The sequence below is a fragment of the Trachemys scripta genome, chromosome 5 (genome assembly GCF_013100865.1).
Source record: "Trachemys scripta elegans isolate TJP31775 chromosome 5, CAS_Tse_1.0, whole genome shotgun sequence".
In the NCBI taxonomy this organism is placed as follows: domain Eukaryota; kingdom Metazoa; phylum Chordata; order Testudines; family Emydidae; genus Trachemys; species Trachemys scripta.
This window is the reverse complement of record NC_048302.1, coordinates 78,173,946-78,193,422: the sequence shown is the minus strand read 5'-3', so window position 1 is coordinate 78,193,422 and position 19,477 is coordinate 78,173,946. Positions and strand designations below refer to the sequence as shown.

Sequence of the window (19,477 nt, the reverse complement as noted above, 5' to 3'; positions counted from 1 at the left end):
CCACTTCTTTCATCTTGCTTATCCCACACTGACCTTCATTCCTGTGTTATTTACTTCTTTTTTATCCCATCTCAGTCTTCTAAGATTTACTCACTATTTAATATTACTCCCATTTATTTTAACTTTTGTCCCGCTATTCCCTAATCTCTTGCTTTGCCTGTTCTCTGTTCTCTTTATGTTCAGTATTCATGGCAGGCTCTCTGGGAGAGGTCATATCTTTTTTACAGTCCTTAAAGTGCAAAATTATGATTCTATATAAATCTCAAATTATGCCACCCTTAATTTACCTTGATTTCACCTCATCCAGAACTAGTCCTATTGAATTCAGTGGGCCTAATCATGGAGTAATATGCTGCTCATTGTGAGTTGAGAATCTGAACCTTTATGTTTAATACTAGTATTAACGGTTAATTAATATTTAATTAACAGTATATGGTCATTTATTGTTCTCAATTTCTTGTACTAAAAGCACTCAAAGCATGCCAGGAGGGCCAAAAAAGAATCCCATGAAGTATTAAAATCTGGCCTATGGCAACCCATCTTCATGTAATTGTAGCATAAGAACCATGCTGACTAATTTTAATTTATTTTTGTTTGGGGGCCAGTTAACTCTCAGACCAAGCAATTTGTATTCATCTGTCAAAACATAAAATGCAAACACAAACATTACAATCACATAATTATTTTTGGCTTATCTTTATTTTCTCCTTAAGCCCTTTTTCCAGCCTCCTCCTCTACATCCATCTCTGCACAGAATTGTGCAAATTTTAAAAACAAAATTAACATTATCAGACAGTAACATGCTGTGTTCTTCCCTTATCCACCACTAGCTCTCTACCTCCACTCCTTCATTTCAGTCTGACCATTTTATCTATCTGTCTAATCCTTCAACTCTTTCTCTTGATGATTTCCCTTCTTCCACCTTCTGGCATCTTCCTCCCCGTTTCCCTTATCTTTAGCCACTCTTTCATTGGTCTCTTTTCTTTCTACAAGCCTAAAACTGTAAAAAACATTACCAAAAAAAAAAAAAGTACAAACTATCCTACAGGGTTGTTATAGCTTAAACCTTGCAATATCTTGTGGCAAAAAGTCACACCCAATGACAATGTTATGTTACAGTTTATAATCCAGAAATGATTTTATTATGAGTACAGTCATCCTGGGATTCTTTCCAAGATTTGTTAAGTAAGCTAACTAGTGGCTATGTATACACCAATTATACCTCTGTTCTTTCTTTACAGCTTTGTCACACTAATATCTATGAGACAAGTGTTAGCTGGGGAAAGGATGGAATCAACCCCATCAGCAACAGATCCCATGCCTGCTACTTTGAACACCTGTGCAGTGACTTTCAGAAAATTGTCATCACGCTCTTCAACAGGTCAGTTACATAGTGATGTCTATGAAGATGACCCCATAAGAGGGAAGAAATAAGTAGCACAGAGTAAGAGCTACTGCCATTATTCTGGGCTCCAGCTGCACTGAAAAGTTACAGTGAAGAATCCTCTTGTGTTGGGGTTAGTCCCAAACCAGGCTTTCATTAACAAAAGCTGGAGCAAATTGGGATAAAGCAGATGAGTTTCTCGACAGTTGGCAGATTACTTTTGTTCAAAGTTTGCACATTACTTAGCATGTCAGAGCTGCAAATACATCAAGTTCTTTGATGCATTAATAAATGTTCTGATCTAAACCAATTCCAAACGAATGTGGAAATAATGCAGTTCAACAGAATACAAGATTTTGAGGATACAAGGACTTCAGGCTACATTCTGCCCTCAGTGATAATTCTGCAGTCCCACTGTCTTCATGTGACATGTGTAAAAACCTTATCCTGCACTGTAAAACATACATACCAAATGAAGTCTGGGTTAAATGTAGTGTTAGGGACTTAAGCATATAAAATTGCATATGCGAAAGCATAGAGTTTTTTTCAGAAGTGCCATGGAGTTGGCTATTTCAAACTGAAGATCATTCTAAGTTTTGCACACCCTTAGGAAGGCCTGCCTCTTCTATTTCTCAAAATATGCAGATCAATCAGCTATGTTTAGGAGCACAATTTTCAAACAAAACTTTCAAGCGTTCTTTATACATCTTCATGAAGCAAAAACAATTCACCTTTAAAGGAAAACTATTCATTTCCTGTTAATAAGACTTCTGGTATCTTTTCATGACAAACAAACAAACAAACAAAAACAAAAAAAAGAACCCTTTGTTTAACTCTACCAAAGGCTTTTTTTCTGCTCTTCCTTTACTAGAATGACCTGTTCACAGAATTTCCCTGGGGGGCTGGATGCAAGGAAAAGAAAGCAAGTGTATAGAGGTTATAGTGATGAAGAGATTCTGGAGCACGTCCAGCATTGTCAAGCACTGTGAGTTGAGCAATTAATTTACATAATTCATGCTTCTAGACAAAGACAAATAGCACATAGTATGGTGAAGATGACTTAGAATAGTTCACCTGATTTAATTGTTGCTGAGGTTTTTCCTTTCAAGTTTGGGTATTGCCTTATTTTCTCTCCAGCCACATAAAAGGTTTCTACAGTAACACCCTAATCTGGACTGCTTCTTTTTTTAAATAGTTACCAGTAAAATTTTTGATCAAATTCTCGCTCCCTTCCCTATCCCCACCTGTCTCCATTTTCCAGATGAGACAGAGCACACCAGGACACTGTTTGGATGAACTGAAAGGCCTGTAAAATGAGCTTCCAGGCTACAAATCCTGGGACTTACTGTGGCTAAGGTTTACCTTTGGCATCCTCCTTCTCAGGATCTAGTATAGGGGAGCATCGTCTTCTGGGAGCAAGGATGGGTCACCCAAGATCAGCCATTTGTGGGGGAGGGAATGGAATGGAGGAGGAGAAAAAGCTCTGACGCTGGTAAGTCAGGACCAGGTCTTTTCTGAAGCATGATAATGTGCATTATGATCCAGTGTAAATTCATGATCATGCATTAACTTAGATACACATTAGTATCTAGGGTCTCAGAAGAAACTATGGTATCATTTAATTATTCCAGAAATAACACATGATCAAGTAATGAAAGAGTGGGTTATAATAAATGCACACAAGGGGCCAGAATTATGGTTGCAATAGTATGTGAATAAACTGGGAAAGAGGTTCATATTTCAACCAGAAGGACTGCAGTATAAAAATTAATTTAGGAAAGAAACAACAAGGTAGAGGTAGGAGATAGGAAGAGGGTTGACTTATCTCTGCCACAGGGTCTCTATAACCACTAATACACTATTCATTAGGTAGTAGAACCTTAGGCTACATCTACACTACGGGGTGGGGGGTCGATTTAAGATACGCAAATTCAGCTACGCAAATAGCGTAGCTGAATTCGACATATCGCAGCCGACTTACCCCGCTGTAGGGACGGCGGCAAAATCGACCTCTGCGGCTTCCCGTCGACGGCGCTTACTCCCACCTCCGCTGGTGGAGTAAGAGCGTTGATTCGGGGATCGATTGTCGCATCCCAACCGGACGCGATAAATCGATCCCCGAGAGGTCGATTTCTACCTGCCGATTCCGGCGGGTAGTGTAGACCCAGCCTTAGGATGAGAAGGGATGAGGGCACAACTGTATCTGATAGCACAGTTCTAGCAAACTCGGAATCTTTCATGGGTTCTGTCAAAGTGGATGCCAGAAAGTTTCTTGTCGTTGCATTTCATATGTATGTTTGGGAGTTAGTGAGTGTAGTGATTATAACACAGCACCTGGAGTTCTATTCCTCTCTCCACTCTGGGCTCACTGAGTGACCTTGGGCTAGAGACCTTTAACCAGTTTGTGCCTCCACTTCCCCATCTATAAAATTAGGATAATAGTATGTACACTCTGGTAAGGCACTTTGAGACCTACACATAAAAGTGCTGTATTGTAAGGAACTGGGGTGTAGGCAGTCTGGCCTAGTGGTCATAGCTGGTCTGGGAACCACATGTCAGGGACGTTAGTTGGTGAGCTAAGGTCAGAGGAATTGCTAGAGCCAGGTTCAGTAAGCAAGAGTCAGGATAAAAGTCAAGCCAGGGTCAGAGACTGGAGATCAGAGATAGTACCAGGCTGGAATCAGAGACTGGGGATCATAGGTAGTAACAGGCTAGAATTAGGAGGCAAGAGTCAGGGTCAGAATCAGCTAGGATCAGAGGACGGAGATCAGGTGAAGTCTGTGTGGTTGCCCAGACAACTTCTGGGGCACCCTACAGGGTTAAATAGGGGGGTTGGCCAATCAGAGGGCCTCAAGGTACTGTCACTTTGGGTCTCTTGGGCAGTACTTCCTGTGGCACCTAGTCTCCACAGTGCTCCTGGGCATGGCTCTGTATGGCCTCCTGGTAGCACTGTGGGAACATCGACTGTCCCAGGCTCTGCAGACCTGGGTTGGAAGGCATCAACTTAAACTTCAGTTTACAGACATTAATGGAACACCATTAATGAAATACTATCTAGAAATGATCACTATTTTGGAAAGAGAATGTTGTCATTCTGCCAACAAACCAATTACCAGCTCCTACTTGAGATCAAGTAAGCTCAGCAAAAAAAGTATTTCAATTATTTCTTTAATCACAGAGACCTCAGAGTTATTATTTGATTTGTTGGTGTCACTGGTGAAAGCAGAAATATCCGATTGATTCTCTTAAGCCTCTGCTACCAGATTGATGCTGACATTGTAAATATCAGCAATTTATCTGAGGTAACAAAAATAAATCTCAGTTCTCCTTTTTCAGTTCAGGGTTCAATTATCTTGATATAACTTTAGATTATAATTATCTATATGGTGGCCCCACACTATCACCACCAAATCACACAGGTACTGCACAATTAAAGTGTAACACATGACTGTGTACAATATTATTCCTGGGGGAGCAATGGATTTTTGTGCTAAATCAGCTGAATATGAAGCATTCCTTAATTTTCACAATCCTCTTTTTATGGACAATCCTGTACAGATGTGCAGCTTTGTAGTTCATTGGGGGGAGTGGCTCCTCCCCCTCCAGGTCTGATGGGTGGCCAATCCGCCCTACTACGTCTCCAGGGGTCGCCTGACATGGGGAATTAGCGGGGTGGTGGGAGATGTGAGCTCAGGCCTGTGATCAGGGCTGAACAGCAAACACAGTTATGGAGCCCCAGCTCCTGGTCGGGATGGGACAGCAAAGGGTCTCTGGCTCAGGCCTATACTCAGACTGGGCAGCAAACAGTCCGGCCTCCTAGCTCTAGCGGAGGGCCGACAAGCACAAGCTTATTGCCTAAGCGAGGGGGAGATTGGGATGGCAGGTTGGGGGGATGCAGGCCCACCCACTCCACTGCATCCCAGCCCAGGGCCCTAGCCGTGGCAGATCAGTCTGCCACTGGGTCAGCGGGGATCCTGACCACAACACGCTGACCCACTTGCTGTCAGCGTTGCAGCCAGATAGGGGTCAGCTACCCCGGGCCACTTCCCAACTCCCCCTCAGGGTGTATCTGGCTCTGTAGAGGGTTGTACTGGTCGTCGGGGAAGAAGGCGTCTGTCAGCACTTGCAGCTCCTCCGTGCTTGGGTCTGCAAATGGCCCTGGCGCTTCTGGCCAGTCCTCTGCTGCCTCAGGGTCTGCAGCAGCCTCCCAGCTCGGGAGCTCACAGGAGGCGTCTAGCTCCTCTGGTAGCTGCCTCCCTACTGAGTTCTCCAGCCTGCCTTTTGTACTTCTGGTCCCGCCCACTAACTTCCAGTGGGAAGGTTGAGTGTGGCATGGCTCTGCCCACCAGGATTCAATGAGGGGCTCCTCCCCCTCCGGATCTCTGGGTGGCCAATCCACCCCACTACAATCTTATAAATAGAAGAGGAGAGATTTAGAAGTTTTATTTTATTTCTCCACTGCAAGTACGTTTCTTCTGTTTTTGGTGTCCAGCAACTTGTTACCATTCATTGTATCGGTTTTTTAAAATCCATCAGGAAAATGTACCAGGCAAATGGGCATGCCAGATTATTTTTTATTGTTAATACTAATATTGTATTGTAATACTAATATTTTATTGTTAATACTAATATCATAATGTGCTGCAACTGCACTTCACAAAACAACCTGCTAAATATAAAGCAATGCCCCTTCCCTGAAGAGCTTAAAATCCAGAAGAATGAATAGAAATACCTGTTACAAACAAGAAATCTTTGTGGTATGTATTTCTGGAATGAAGAAATTTTCTTAATGCTGCAAAAATGCATTAAGAAGAAACATCGAACTTCAGACTTCAATACATATGTTAAGAATGGAAAAGTTGCTTTCTCTTAAAAGAAATATTGTTTAACTAGTTCTTTATATTTTGTTTTAGCCAATGCCAAGTGTTGTAAATAGAGATGAGCTTGAACCAAAAGCCCAGCTCTGAATACCTGCTCCTGAATTTTGGGGAAGTTCAGATCTGCACCCGAACTTTGCAGCTCAGGCCCATCTTTACTTTTTAAAGGGTCTCTGTCAAAAAGTTTGACAAAAATTTGATCAAAATTAGAATTCCTACATTCTGAGAATAGTTTCTGAATTTTAGGTATGTACTTCTTAAAAAAATTCAGTTTCAGTATTTTTTTAAAGACACTTGATTAGTACGTGCTGTTTTCTGTGGTGTGCTGCTGTGTAACCAGTAGGGGAAGCTGAAATCAAGTACTAAACAAACAGGCTAATCCTGCAAGTCCACCACATGCAGAACTCTTATTGACTTCAATGGGAACTGTGCACATGAGTACTCCTGGGGGAATTCTGCGCCACTGCACATGCACAGAATTTATGTTCCCCACAGATTTCTTTGCTTCCCCGCAGAAAAATGACTTTGATAGGGAAGCAAAGGGAAGCCACAAGAGTTGTCACGCGACCCTCCCCAGCAGTATGTTTCGGGTGCTCAGGGCAGCCGGCAGAGAGGTAAATCACTGAGTAACATGAGGGACTTTCTGGATGACTCTTTTGTACTTAATAGTCAATTTCAGCTCCCCCTGCGTGTTCTGCAGCAGAACTCTTATTGGCTTATGTGTTTGGATTAGGGTGACCAGATCAGAGAGGCGAAATATCGGGACGCGGGGGGGGGAAGGGGGCGGAGCCAAAAAATAAAAAAGCCGGTAGGGAGAAAAAAAAAAAAAAGCACGAACAAGCGGGAAGCGCCTAGGCTGGTGCCGGTAAACAGCGGCCCCCGGGTCCCGGGATGCAACAACCCCTGCCCGGAGCCCGATGCCGCGGAGATGGGCACGGACAGGGGGAGCACCCCTGCCAAGTCCCTGCGCGGAGACCGTCCTGGGCTGGCCGCGGGTGCGCCAGCGTGTGGCAGCCCCTTCCCTGGCAGGCTCCAGCTCCCCGCGGGCCCGGGAGTGCAGCCCGACCGGCCCTTCCAGCTGCTACTCCACCTCTCCCTCGCCGCGTGTCAGGCAGAGGCATCTGCCTGGCACCCAGCGCCAACTACACCCCTCCGGGGCCGGGGCGCACGTGGCGGAGGTGAAGCCCCGAGGAACCGGAGTCCCCACGCGGGCAGCTGCTGCCCCCCCACCCATGGGCGCGTAGGGAGCCGGTTCCCCAGGCTGGACCCGGGGCTGCCCCCCTGCAGGTACCCCCCCCGCCCTCCTGCCTGCGATTGGGCCAGGCCGGACTCATCCCGCTGTCCCCGGGCCTCCTCCCTCCAGCGCTTGCCTGGGAGGGAGGAGGAATGCGGCGTGCTTCGGAAAGAGGCGGGGATTTGGGGAGGGATCCAATGGGGCAGTTGAGGGGGTGGGGCCAGGCCGAGGATTTGGGGAGCTATCCAATGGGGGAAGGAGGGGGCGGAGTTGGGGCGAGGGAGGGGGCGCGAGCCAGAGCGGAGGGCAAAAATTGCTTGTTTGTCCAGTGTCCCGACCAAACATTGGTCGGGACGCGGGACAAACGAGCAAATATCGGGACAGTCCCGACAAAATCGGGACGTCTGGTCACCCTAGTTTGGATAGCTTGCAGGACAGAGGCCAAAAAGTCTTTTCGGGTGGCGATGGTGGCACACAAATAGGGATTCATAGAGTCTAAGACCAGAAGGGATCACTGTGATCATGTACATAAATCTAAACTGATATGTCAATTTCATGCTCAGTTAGAAACATGGAAAGGGAAATCAATATTTCTCCAATAGAAAACGCCAACATTGGGAAGGAAAAAAACATTACTTTTTAAATCTCTTTCCGAATGGTGGAAATGTGAAAGAAAACTACCTTTAAACAAGTTCTGGACTTGTTTATCCTTTAACATGAAAGGGCTAAATTATGCTGTTACTCTGCAGTCTCCAGGAAGAGGATGTAGGAATCCATGCCAGAGTCTCTCCATAATGCTCACAACATTGGGAAAGAGGGCTGATCCAAGCCCCAGCAGTGAAGACTCCCTTTGATTTCAGTGAGCTTTGGATCAGGCCCCATGTCTTCAAGTAGGCATGGGAGAAGATTAACGGTGTTTTTGAAACCTACTAAGGACCTTGCTATGCTGATCTAACTTTTCTGATTAGCCCTTAGATCAGGGGTCGTTTGGCACACGGCTCGCCAGGGTAAGGACCCTGGCAAGCCGGGCCAATTTATTTACCTGCTGACGCAGCAGGTTCGGTCGATCGCGGCCCCCACTGGCCGCGGTTTGCCGTCCTGGACCAATGGGGGCGGCAGGAAGCGGCGCGGGCAAGGGATGTGCTGGCCGCGGCTTCCCGCCGCCCCCATTGGCCCGGGACGGCGAACCGTGGCCAGTGGGGGCCGCGATTGGCCGAACCTACCGCGTCAGCAGGTAAATAAACTGGCCCGGCCTGCTGGGGTGCTTACCCTGGCGAGCCGCGTGCCAAACGTTGCCAACCCCTGCCTTAGATACTACAGTGATGGGAGCTTCAGAAACCCCCTAAAATAGGTTTATTGTGTCCGCATCAAGCTCTGAGCAGTAACAGGTAGAGACATACTTTACTGCTACTCAGAGAAGCAGCAAAATGCACTCAACAGCTCAGACCAGCTGCTATTAGCAATCTGTGCTGGCTAGCAGGAGATATTTTGCAGAGGATGCCATGGGCAGCAGCATATCTGTTTCTCCTTGCTACAGTAGGCAGGGCTGGATTTAGCTCAAAATCTATTTATATTTAGTTCTAAAAACCATTCATGACTATCCTTTAACAAATGTAGAGAAACTGTGCTGCAACCAGTTCTGTGACCGTTGGGCTTTTGATATTCAGTTGGCTTCCAACATGGAAAACATGATAGCCAAGGGTAGCAAACAGCAACAAAAATGTTCACCTTTGTCCTCCCTGAGTAACTCTGAGTTCTGAACATAATCCAACCACTTCTTTCAGTACTTGTTAAAGTTTGTAGTCTAATTGAGTGCAGGCTTTGTGTCAGAACAAGATCTGGGACTGCCAATATATTTTGAAAGCAGAACCAAGCCATACCACGAGTATAACACTGAAGTTTTAACAAGTGTCTGAATGTACTAGGCTGCCTTGCACTGACCAGCACAGCATTTGTCTAGCAGACACTTGTATAGGATTTGCCTTCTTCATGCTTTGGATCTCTCCCCATCAGGTCCCAAAACCTCCCATGGGAACCAGAGTCTTTCAGTGGTGGTTACTTATTCTGGTTTTCTCCACAAGAACCTTTCTTGGCTTTCACTGTTTCTGCTGAATCACTTTCCCTAAACAAACTCTTATTCTTTACTTTTATATTATACTAATAAATAATGCACTATAAATAAGTACAAAATACAACAAATAGCTTATGGGAAACTATTTTCTTGTGGATAAAATTACCGTACTCTTATTTTAAAAATAAGGATTTTGAAGCACTGATTAAGGAGTTTGCCTTGTTGCTGGAATTCGCTGCAGAGGAGAAAGCACTGTTGCTAAGTCTGGATGGTGTAGATGAGTTGTCAGAGGAGTAGGGAGCTGACTTTTCCTGGATACCCACTGAGCTACCTGAAAATGTCTATTTTATTGTTTCTACATCTACAGAATCGAATTGCTCATCCTTGAAAACACTGAAAGTAAAGTAACGCATCTAATAATGAATTTAATGGTGTTAATATTTAGCATGTGATATGACTTGTTTTTACATTTTTGTTTTAAGTATTTTTTTTTATTAAGGGAATAAGTGGATGTGGTTAGAAAAGTTTCAAACAATTATAATCAAAACACAAACAATAAAAAAAGGAAAAAGAGATACTATACTAACTTTCTGTAACACAAGCAAGAACCATTTCTATTCTGATCCCCACACCACTAAAGAAATCATTCCAATTATTTGAACAACATTGTGCTTGAAAATTAGGGCTAAAGCCTGTAGTCCTTGCTCATGTGAGTAATCTTTACTCACAAGACTAGTTCCATTGGCTTCAGTGGAATTAAGCTTGTAAACATAGGCTTCCCCTGGGGAAGGCTAGCACCCTGTCCCACTTCTGCCCACAGCCCTGCCCACACTCCACCCCGCCCCTGCTCCCACTCGGCCCCCTCCCTGCTCAGACCCCTGCCACCACTCGCCATCTTCCTCCTCTCCTCCTCCCCCATGAGGCCCCCACTGCCCGCAGGGACGTGCTGAGCTGCGAGTGGCGGGCGGGAATGGCCTCACGGGGGGAGGGGGGATGGAGGAGAGTAGGGATACGGAGAGCGGCGGGGACCTCCAGAGGGTGGGGGTGCAGTGGAGGAGATGAGGGACTCACATGGCAGCAGTAGGTGCCTCGGGGAAGGGGCAGAGCAGGGAGCGGAAGAGGCAGAACACAAGCGGGACCACCACAGCCGAAGTGTCCAGCGGGGGGTTGGAGGTGGCTGCCGCCTATGCTTGTAAACAAGTTTTTGCTGGATCATGTCCTTAATCTGTAAAGATCCAATCCTGCAATGTCCTGAGAGTCCTCAACTCCTAGTGATTTAGGCCCCAGTACTGGAATCAGATCCATGTCATCAGATCCCCTGCATTGTTCAGAGCTCCACTGGAGTTAGTGGAGATGTATTGGGCCCACAGGCCTGCCAGAAAAGACCTATTGCAGGACTGGAACAACAGGCATTAGTGTTGTCACAACTATAGCAAGAGAGGCCCAGAATTGTGGAGGCCTCAGTTCTCAACTGAAGGAGACAATGACTTTAAACAGCTTTTTTAAAAATATATTTGATTTGTAATTTTTAACTCCACACACACACACACACACAATATTCTGTTAGTTATCTAGGTTGTTAAACAGGTAATACCAATTTATGACCATTACAAACCAATTTTAATAGGCATTTTTGTGGAATTTTAGGTTTTGGATATACTAGAAATAGATGTGATATAAAAATATTAAAATGCAATGCAGATTTTTTATTATTATGCTCTATAAACATGTTCAATGTGTATCAGTGAACAAATCAGAACAATAACTAGAATAAATGTAGTGTATGTCTATTGTATGCCATGTCAGAGCTGCAATGCAGATGTTGCAAATCAAGTTCATCTTTGGTATTTTGGTTAGACACAGAGTATACAAACCAAATACATGGTTTTGCTTCTTATTGAAGGTGAACTGCAAAGCAAAAATGAAAGTGGAGTTAAGCACAGACTGCCTGCCATCCCAAATTAGATTGTGGTTGACATTCAGCATAGAAGTTTCAACTAAACTACTGTTTAAAAAAAAAAAAAGCCCTCTGTGAAAATATCTTGGTTTTCACGGTTTACAGAAGATATCCAGAATGTCACATCACAAATACCAGTAGTCTTACTAATTATAAATACATAAGTCTTAGTAATTAATTGAAACCACAGTATGTGTAATGTCATAGAATTATGCCTTATGGAATATTGTCAGTGAAGCTAGAAATACCAAAAGGATTAATGCAGGGTTAGTTGAAATTTGTTTTGGTGCTTAATTCTCTTTCATAGTCAATTTGGTGGGGGCGTAGTACAGGTCTGTTGCATCTTACGCGCATTTAACATGCATGATTTCAGCTTTACGCAGTTGGCAAAAACAAAAACAAAAGATAAAAATAACAATTTTAATACTGTACCTGTAGTGCGGGCGATTCCGCCCGCCATTACACTCAATATAATTTTGACTATACGCGATTTTCGCTTTACGCACTGACTGCGGAACGCAACCCCAGCGTAAGATGCGACAGACCTGTACATAAATTTGAGCTAGATTATGGTGCTAGGCACAGCATTGTGTAAGGGACGGCAATTATGAAAGAGTGAAACCACCTAATTATGGTCAGTTTTTGAGAGGACATCACCATTGAAATCTCTCTCACGCAACCTGTTTTGTTTTAATTAATTAAGAATTATTTCATTTCTGCAGCAAATTACAGTGGAACAAAACGTTCTACAAATACCTCATCTTACACCTACAGAAATAAATGAAATGATCACTTACTGGTTGGAAAGGGACCATCGAAGACTCTCAAGTTACCAACAGCAACTTTTAATGGAGGCTTGTGCAGCCTGCCCATTGCCACTCTATGTGTTTTGTGCCTTTAAAGAGTCATATGTGTGGGCATCCTTCAGTCCAGAGACAGAGGTGTATCTCCCGCCAAATCTTTCTAAAATGTACTCACAGTTACTGGACAGAATGGAAAAAAAACATGGGGAGCAAGTTGTCAAAAGAATGGCAGCTTACATCACCCTGTCAAGAAGCAGTATAGCACTGGAAGAACTACTAGATTTTTTGTCTCTGGATGATGCAGTAATTCAGGAAATAACAAAATACCAAAAGGTGTCCATTTCAGTGTTCCCCCTAGTGTTATGGATGAAACTTCAGGATGATCTTGGAGAACATCTGGTAGAACAAAGAACTGATAACACTTATGTTTTCAACTGGGCTCATTCATTTCTGAAGCATATCTGTATGGAGAGATATCTGAAAGTGTATGATTCACAGCTGTCTTTTCATGCTGCCTTTAAATATTAAATTAAATTAATGGAGATATCCTATCTCCTAGAACTGGAAGGGACCTTGAAAGGTCCAGCCCCCTGCCTTCACTAGCAGGACCAAGTACCAATTTTGCCCCAGATCCCTAGGTGGCCCCCTCAAGGACTGAACTCACAACCCTGGGTTTAGTAGGCCAATGCTCAAACCACTGAGCTATTCCTCCCCCCTTTGCTGATTACTACCTAGGGCGCAGGCTTCCTCATGGTCTTGGGAAGTACGGAGAAGTGATCACTTCCCAGCCTCTGGCCTGGGTTTTGAAGAAAGAATTCAAAGTCAATTATGTTTTCAATCTTCGTAAACTTTTTGGAACTTCATATCACCTGATCAGATCTAACAATATTCCCCATTCTGCTAATAACAGAATGTCTGTTTAATTATGAATGTCTCTTGCATAAAGTATGGGCTTCATCAGTTATCAACATAGAAGAGGATTTAAAAGCAGCTACCAGTGCTGGGAGGTGAGTTCATAGTAATACCTAATAAAAGCAATAATCATGGATCTGGAAAGCTACTGAATCCTGAGCCTCTTTTCTCCTCCATCCCCCTCCATGATTCCAGCATCACATCTAGTACGTCTGAACAACAATGTGACACGTTAGCAAGGACCAGTCTATTTCACTTGGACAAATTCATTTTTAATCACTATAACTAGACCTTCACAATTGGAAGTTCTGGTAACACACTAAGTATTCCAGTAGCTCTAGATTTGTTTTACAACCTACTTTTCCAGTTAGCAGTTTTTTAAAATATGTACAGGTAATAATTAATATTTATTTAGCACCTGTCATCTCAAAGCATTTCAGAAACTATCTCTAGGGAGACAACTAGTGGGTGCAGAGCAACACTGCACATCATTGGGGAGGAAATATTTTGGCCAATGACATTTACCACTTACTTAACACATGGGATCTCCAATATCTTTACGTAGTAGGCAGTTTGTAAGATCTCATTGTTCAGATCCTTTCATATATGTATGCTCTAGTTATTTATAAAAAGAGAGGATATTTGAGTATGTAATACTACAAGTGGGATGAATAAAAATTGTACCATATTATATGGCGGCCTGACATTTGTCATGAAAAATTACTTATCCGAGGCTCAAAAATCTACTTGCCCACTTTGCCATGGTGATTGATGGTAATGAAAAAAATATCATCTTACTCACCCATAAAAAAATTATTTGTCATGGATGAGTAGAGTTACCAAGGCTGCTGCCTACATAATGTGCCTCTGAAATCTATTGTACAGAAAAGCTAAAGCCAATAAAGAAAGCTATCACGGTACTGTGAGACTAGATTGATAGGGATTTCCCTCTCCACTCTTCCCCCAAACTGATCACACTGAAATTCAGAACTAGAAAGCTAAAAGGAACAAAAAAATTTTTTTTCAGATAAAGCCATTTCTTCTGACACCTAGTTTCAAAATACCCAACAACGGAATGTCTCTCCAAATCTACCTGGTTTGAAGGAATTGTGCCAATGCACTGCCTTAAATAAAGGAGTTAGACTGGAATTGTTACTATGTTAAACACATTGTTACAGTGAAAAGTGAAAGTGATCTGTTGGATTATGTTCTTTATTAGGCTTTCTAGCCCCTTGAACCTCCAGACCAGCAGGCAAATGGCTGGAAGGACATTGTGTTACACTCTTTAGTTACTGAGTCACAGCAAAGGGATAAGGTGCACTCATCTGGGTTAACCATGGGTACCAGTATTACCTACACCCCACTTTTCATTTCCAGGACCTCTCCTCTATGAAAGTGGGGCTTATAATGGCTATAATTTTCATGATCTTCAAGATGGTTTGAGGTCCTTATTTCAGTTTATTGTGGGGGCCCATACAATTCCAAATAAGTAGGTATGATTGAAAATTTTCAGTCAAGATTGCTTTTCTATGGAAAATTGTCATTTTGACAGAATTTTTTTGTATGAAAAGTATCTTCTTTTTGCTGAAAGTTTCAACTTTTCATTCAAAACAACAACCAAACCCTAAAACTAAAAAGTTTGTGCAAACATCAAAAAATTTTGAATCAGAAATGGCACCACAGGGCTTTGCTGTAGTTTGTGTGCCTTGGGCCCTGCTTTCATCTATAGGTTATCACATCTCCCATGATCCACTGCAGAGACTCAGGAAAAGGGAGACTGGTGCATCATGGAAGATACAGTCCCAGGGAGCCTGGCCCATAGAGGAGAACATGGACATGAGGCACTCAAACAACAACTCCTTTGAGAAAATGCAGTGGCATTTCGCAGCTGAAATTTTCAGTTTTCAGTCAAAAGTTGCCAGTTTTATTTTTAACTTGGTTTTATTTATTTTTTGCCATAAAGTTAAAATTTTCCACAGAAAAAAGAATTCTGACCAGCTCTATAAGTAAGTCATTACTCACATAGTTGTAGTTAATACATAATAAAGGCCAGATTCTGAGACCTTACCCTGAGTAGTACCTTACTCCTTGGGTAAACCCACTGAAATCAGTATCTAGCTCTAAGGGCCAGATTGTTATATCCTTACTCATATTAAGTGGCACCTTACTCCCTGAGTGGTCCATTGATTCCAGTGGGGCTGTTTGTGAAGTAAGGCAGATGGCAGTACTCAGTGTGAGCAAGACTATCACAGTTTGGTTTTGTGTGCATTAATTTCTGTACCTTATGATTTTAGCATAAACTTTATTTGAAGGACTTCCAACATAAATGTTCTCTGATTTGGTTGTGGGTTTTTTTTTAAAGTTGTATGTATTCACTATTTATTTAATTTAATCATGATCTCTGTTGGGTACTTGGTTAGATAGCAAAAATAATTATTCATCCCATTTGCATTTATAGAAGTGTTGCCCTCTTTTCTTACGATGTTGTCAAAAGAACTGCAAAGCTGAGTGGAGCTTTGACACCCTAATAATGGGTCTTTCAGCCTCAGTCCAACTTTATTCCCAACAAACAGCAAGAATGGAAAACAATGAAAACTGACCTTTTTAAATGAAACACTAGAAGTGCCCAGGCCCTCTACTGACTTTATATATAAAAGCAATATGGTATTTGATAGGTTTTTCATCCACATGACAATATTTTATTTGAATCTATTAAGTGAAGCTCTCAAGTTATCCAAGAAAGTTTTGCTGAAGGACCCTTGCCAGCTGGCTTCACAGCTTATAGGCCGTCTACATCAAATTGTAGCTGCAGATAAGCCAGTGGCACCAGGTACCATATATGTATCTATATTATTAATTTTCGGTTTAACTTTCATGACTATTGAATCTGAATCTGGTATTCTCTGTTGAGGAAGTGGATTTTAAACTGTTTATATTTTAAACACAAGTTTAAAAATACTGAATTTAAAAAAAAATAAACAAAGTAACTTTGAGTCAATAAGGACATTTTTGTACAAATTGAGGGCTGGTCCACACTAACCCCCCAGTTCGAACTAAGATACGCAACTTCAGCTACGTGAATAACATAGCTGAAGTCGAAGTACCTTAGTTCGAAATACAAGGTACTTACCGCGGGTCCATACGCGGCAGGCAGGCTTCACCGTCGACAGCGCGTACTCCTCTCGCAGAGCAGGAGTACCGGCGTTGACGGCGAGCACTTCCGGGATCGATTTATTGCGTCTAGACAAGATGCGATAAATCGATCTCAGAAGATAGATTGCTTACCACCGAACCCGGAGGTAAGTATAGACATACCCTAAGATTAACAGTATAAAAACATACAATGTTGCTAAATATTATCTTGCATAACCACTCATCTGGAGTTCTAGAGGTGGTGATAAAAAGTTATTGTTATTATAACAGAACCAGTGAGCTACTGGTTATTGTCTCACTGAAAGTATATTATTGAAAGTTGTTAGGAAACCCAGTATACTAGAATACTTGACTCATTCTCAGCAATATAGCTTCTAATAGACATTGCAGCATGATAAACCAGACATTGATATTTCCATTGTTTTTAATGGTATGTAATATAAAACCGTGCTCTATAGAAACAATTTTTTTTTTGTTAATTAAGGTGATCCTAAAAAATACCTTCGCCTGCCAGTCCTGCTGTCCCAGTGCCAAGAGTCTTCCATCCCTGTTCTTTTGCCTTCAACATCTTGCATACTAGTCACTGGGGGCCTTCTCTGTGACCTATTGTCAGGTAGGAGGGAACAACCTTTGTAAAAAACTTTGTAAAGACTTTCGGGCTAAAATCCACAGTCCTTATTCAATGGCCTGACTTCAGTAAGAGTAAAAGCTGTAGGATTGAGACCCTTGTCAGTAATCTGAGGATCTGAAAATGGTTACAGGCTGTGCACTCCCACACATAACATCACATGTTATAGTTTAAAATAATCTAACTGAAATCTTTCCCCACCAGCCCCTCTTTTCCAATTTAGCAAAAGGATCCTATTGCTCAAAGTGAGGATTATGAACAAAGAAATGTGAAATTTTTAGACTTTGACTTTTTACAAAACAAGTTTCATTTTGTTTGCTGTTTGATAAAAGATAGTAAATCCAACAGGACAAGTCTCTACTTTGGATATTCATGAGTTACTTCTATGCTATCAACATCAACAATTTCCTTTTTCATGTTATGTGTTGAGATAAAAAGAAATACATTTGCCAATAGCTCTGTTTTACTGGGTAGTAATAAAACAAAATGACCATCTCTGCTAGGGTGACCAGATAGCAAGTATAAAAAATTGGGATGGGGGTGGGGGTAATATGTGCCTATATAAGAAAAAGCCCTCCAAATCGGGACTGTCCCTATAAAATCGGGACATCTGGTCACCCTAATCTCTGCCTGTTGAGCCCTTCACGGACAAACAGCTTACAGACTGTGAGGGAAGCAAGGACAAAAAAGCTTGGGGAAGATGAAAAAGAGAACCTAGAAAACAGCCACTGAATAGTGGGTATCATATCTCAACCTGTCCAAGGCCCAAAGGTGGGGGGACAAAAATCCAAAATGAGACTAACAAAAAATATTTACACAGGAAACTTAACACACTCTGGGAGTCATTCCAAATAACTTTTTCTATAATCTCAGTTTCACAATTCTGTGTTTCTGATGTAAATAATTTTTAACCTTAAAAATGAGGGGACACTAGAATTGTGTAGAAGGTAGGTGAATTTGGGACCAAAATGTGTGATGTTCCTAGAAAAAAACAAAAAACAAAACAAGGGACAGATAATAGGAAGAGAGGGTAGTCTATCCTGTTCTCCTCATATTAGAGGATACACACTAAGGGTTATTTCTGTTACACCTTTAAAACAGATCTTTTATTGAGCACTATAAGCTGATCAGGAAATTTTTTTATGGAAAATGCAGTTCCTGCAAAATGGAAATTTTGATCCAGTTCACTACATCAAAATGAAATGTTTGAATTTGGGAATATTCAAACAAAATGTTTTGACTAAAAATGTTCAAACAAAATATTTTGACATATCTAAATCTAAGGCAAAAAAAATGGTATTTTGTTTTTTTTTTGTCCCAATTTGGGATGAAAACAAATGCTGAAATACCAGAATTTCCCACAGGATGTAAATTCCAATTTTCACTCAGCTCTGCTTATTACAATTATGTTAGGGTTTTTATGTTTTCAAGTAGGATCATGAGCCCTTTTTGAACTAATCAACAAAAGGCTGTTAAAGCTCAAGCTATTTTTGTAATTATTTGGAACAAAATAAAGGTCTATGGAATGTTTTAAAACTGTAATTTTCCATGCTAAATTGAGTTGGCTAAGAGCCTGAGAAGTCCCATCAATAAACAAGTCTGTTTAATTACGGAAGTATAAAGGGGTCTAATTCTCCAAAGGATGCATGGAGGATTTATGCCTTTAGCTCCCATTAGCACTATTACTCATGTACATTTTTTCCACATGAATGAGAAAATAGGTCCCAGAAGGTATAAAGCTTGCAAGCACACTTTAATGGCCCCACTAAGCCATCACATATTGAACTGAATGATGTGAGGGATGAATAAGTAAAATGAAACTTTAACAGAGGAATTTCTAGAGCAGATGTATGAAAGGGAGTTCATATATTGAGCAGAGCTAATGGGTTTTCTTTGCTGTTTCCATGAGACCTGATGTCAGACCAATAATTAATTGTAATTTTGTAAGCTAAAGTAATGGACCCTATTTTGCTCCAAAGTATACTGGGGTAAATCTGCCTATTAACTATTGATTTACTCCAGTATAAGTGTCTTGACCATGATTAAAATATCTAAGTTGTATAAAAACTTATGTTCTGATCTTTTTTCAGTTGCTCATAACTTTCTTAAACAAGTTTCTTTGGGTTGAAATTTGCTGTGCTTGGTCACAGAACAGAGGTGATTCCTTTTGAAAAGTTTGAGCAAAATCATTGATCCAATTCAGTGTTATGAACATGAGGTTGGGGGAGGGGTTGAGGGAAGGGTACACTTTACGTTACCGTCAGAAACCGTACTGCTGAAGCTAGAAAGTTCATATCACATCATTATTTTGTGCATCGTCTTGAATGCTAAGTAATGAGCCTGGTTTGAAGAATGATGTTTGAGTAATTTTGAAGTTATGATTGTTTCAATTTTAAAATTTGAGGAGTAATAGTAGAATTTTGATTAAGCAGGAATTTGAGGCAGCCCATAGTTTGAA

At 41.8% G+C, this 19,477-nt stretch overlaps 1 long non-coding RNA gene across 1 annotated transcript in view; it reads left to right on the top strand.

Annotated features, from left to right (window-relative positions):
• Window positions 1-19,477, top strand: part of LOC117877728 — a 73,085-nt gene that overhangs the window by 12,807 nt on the left and 40,801 nt on the right. Inside the window, exons 12-13 of the long non-coding RNA XR_004645799.1 lie at window positions 1,242-1,381; window positions 2,256-2,369. This is a non-coding gene — a long non-coding RNA (uncharacterized LOC117877728). The remainder of the gene's footprint in view (window positions 1-1,241; window positions 1,382-2,255; window positions 2,370-19,477) is intronic.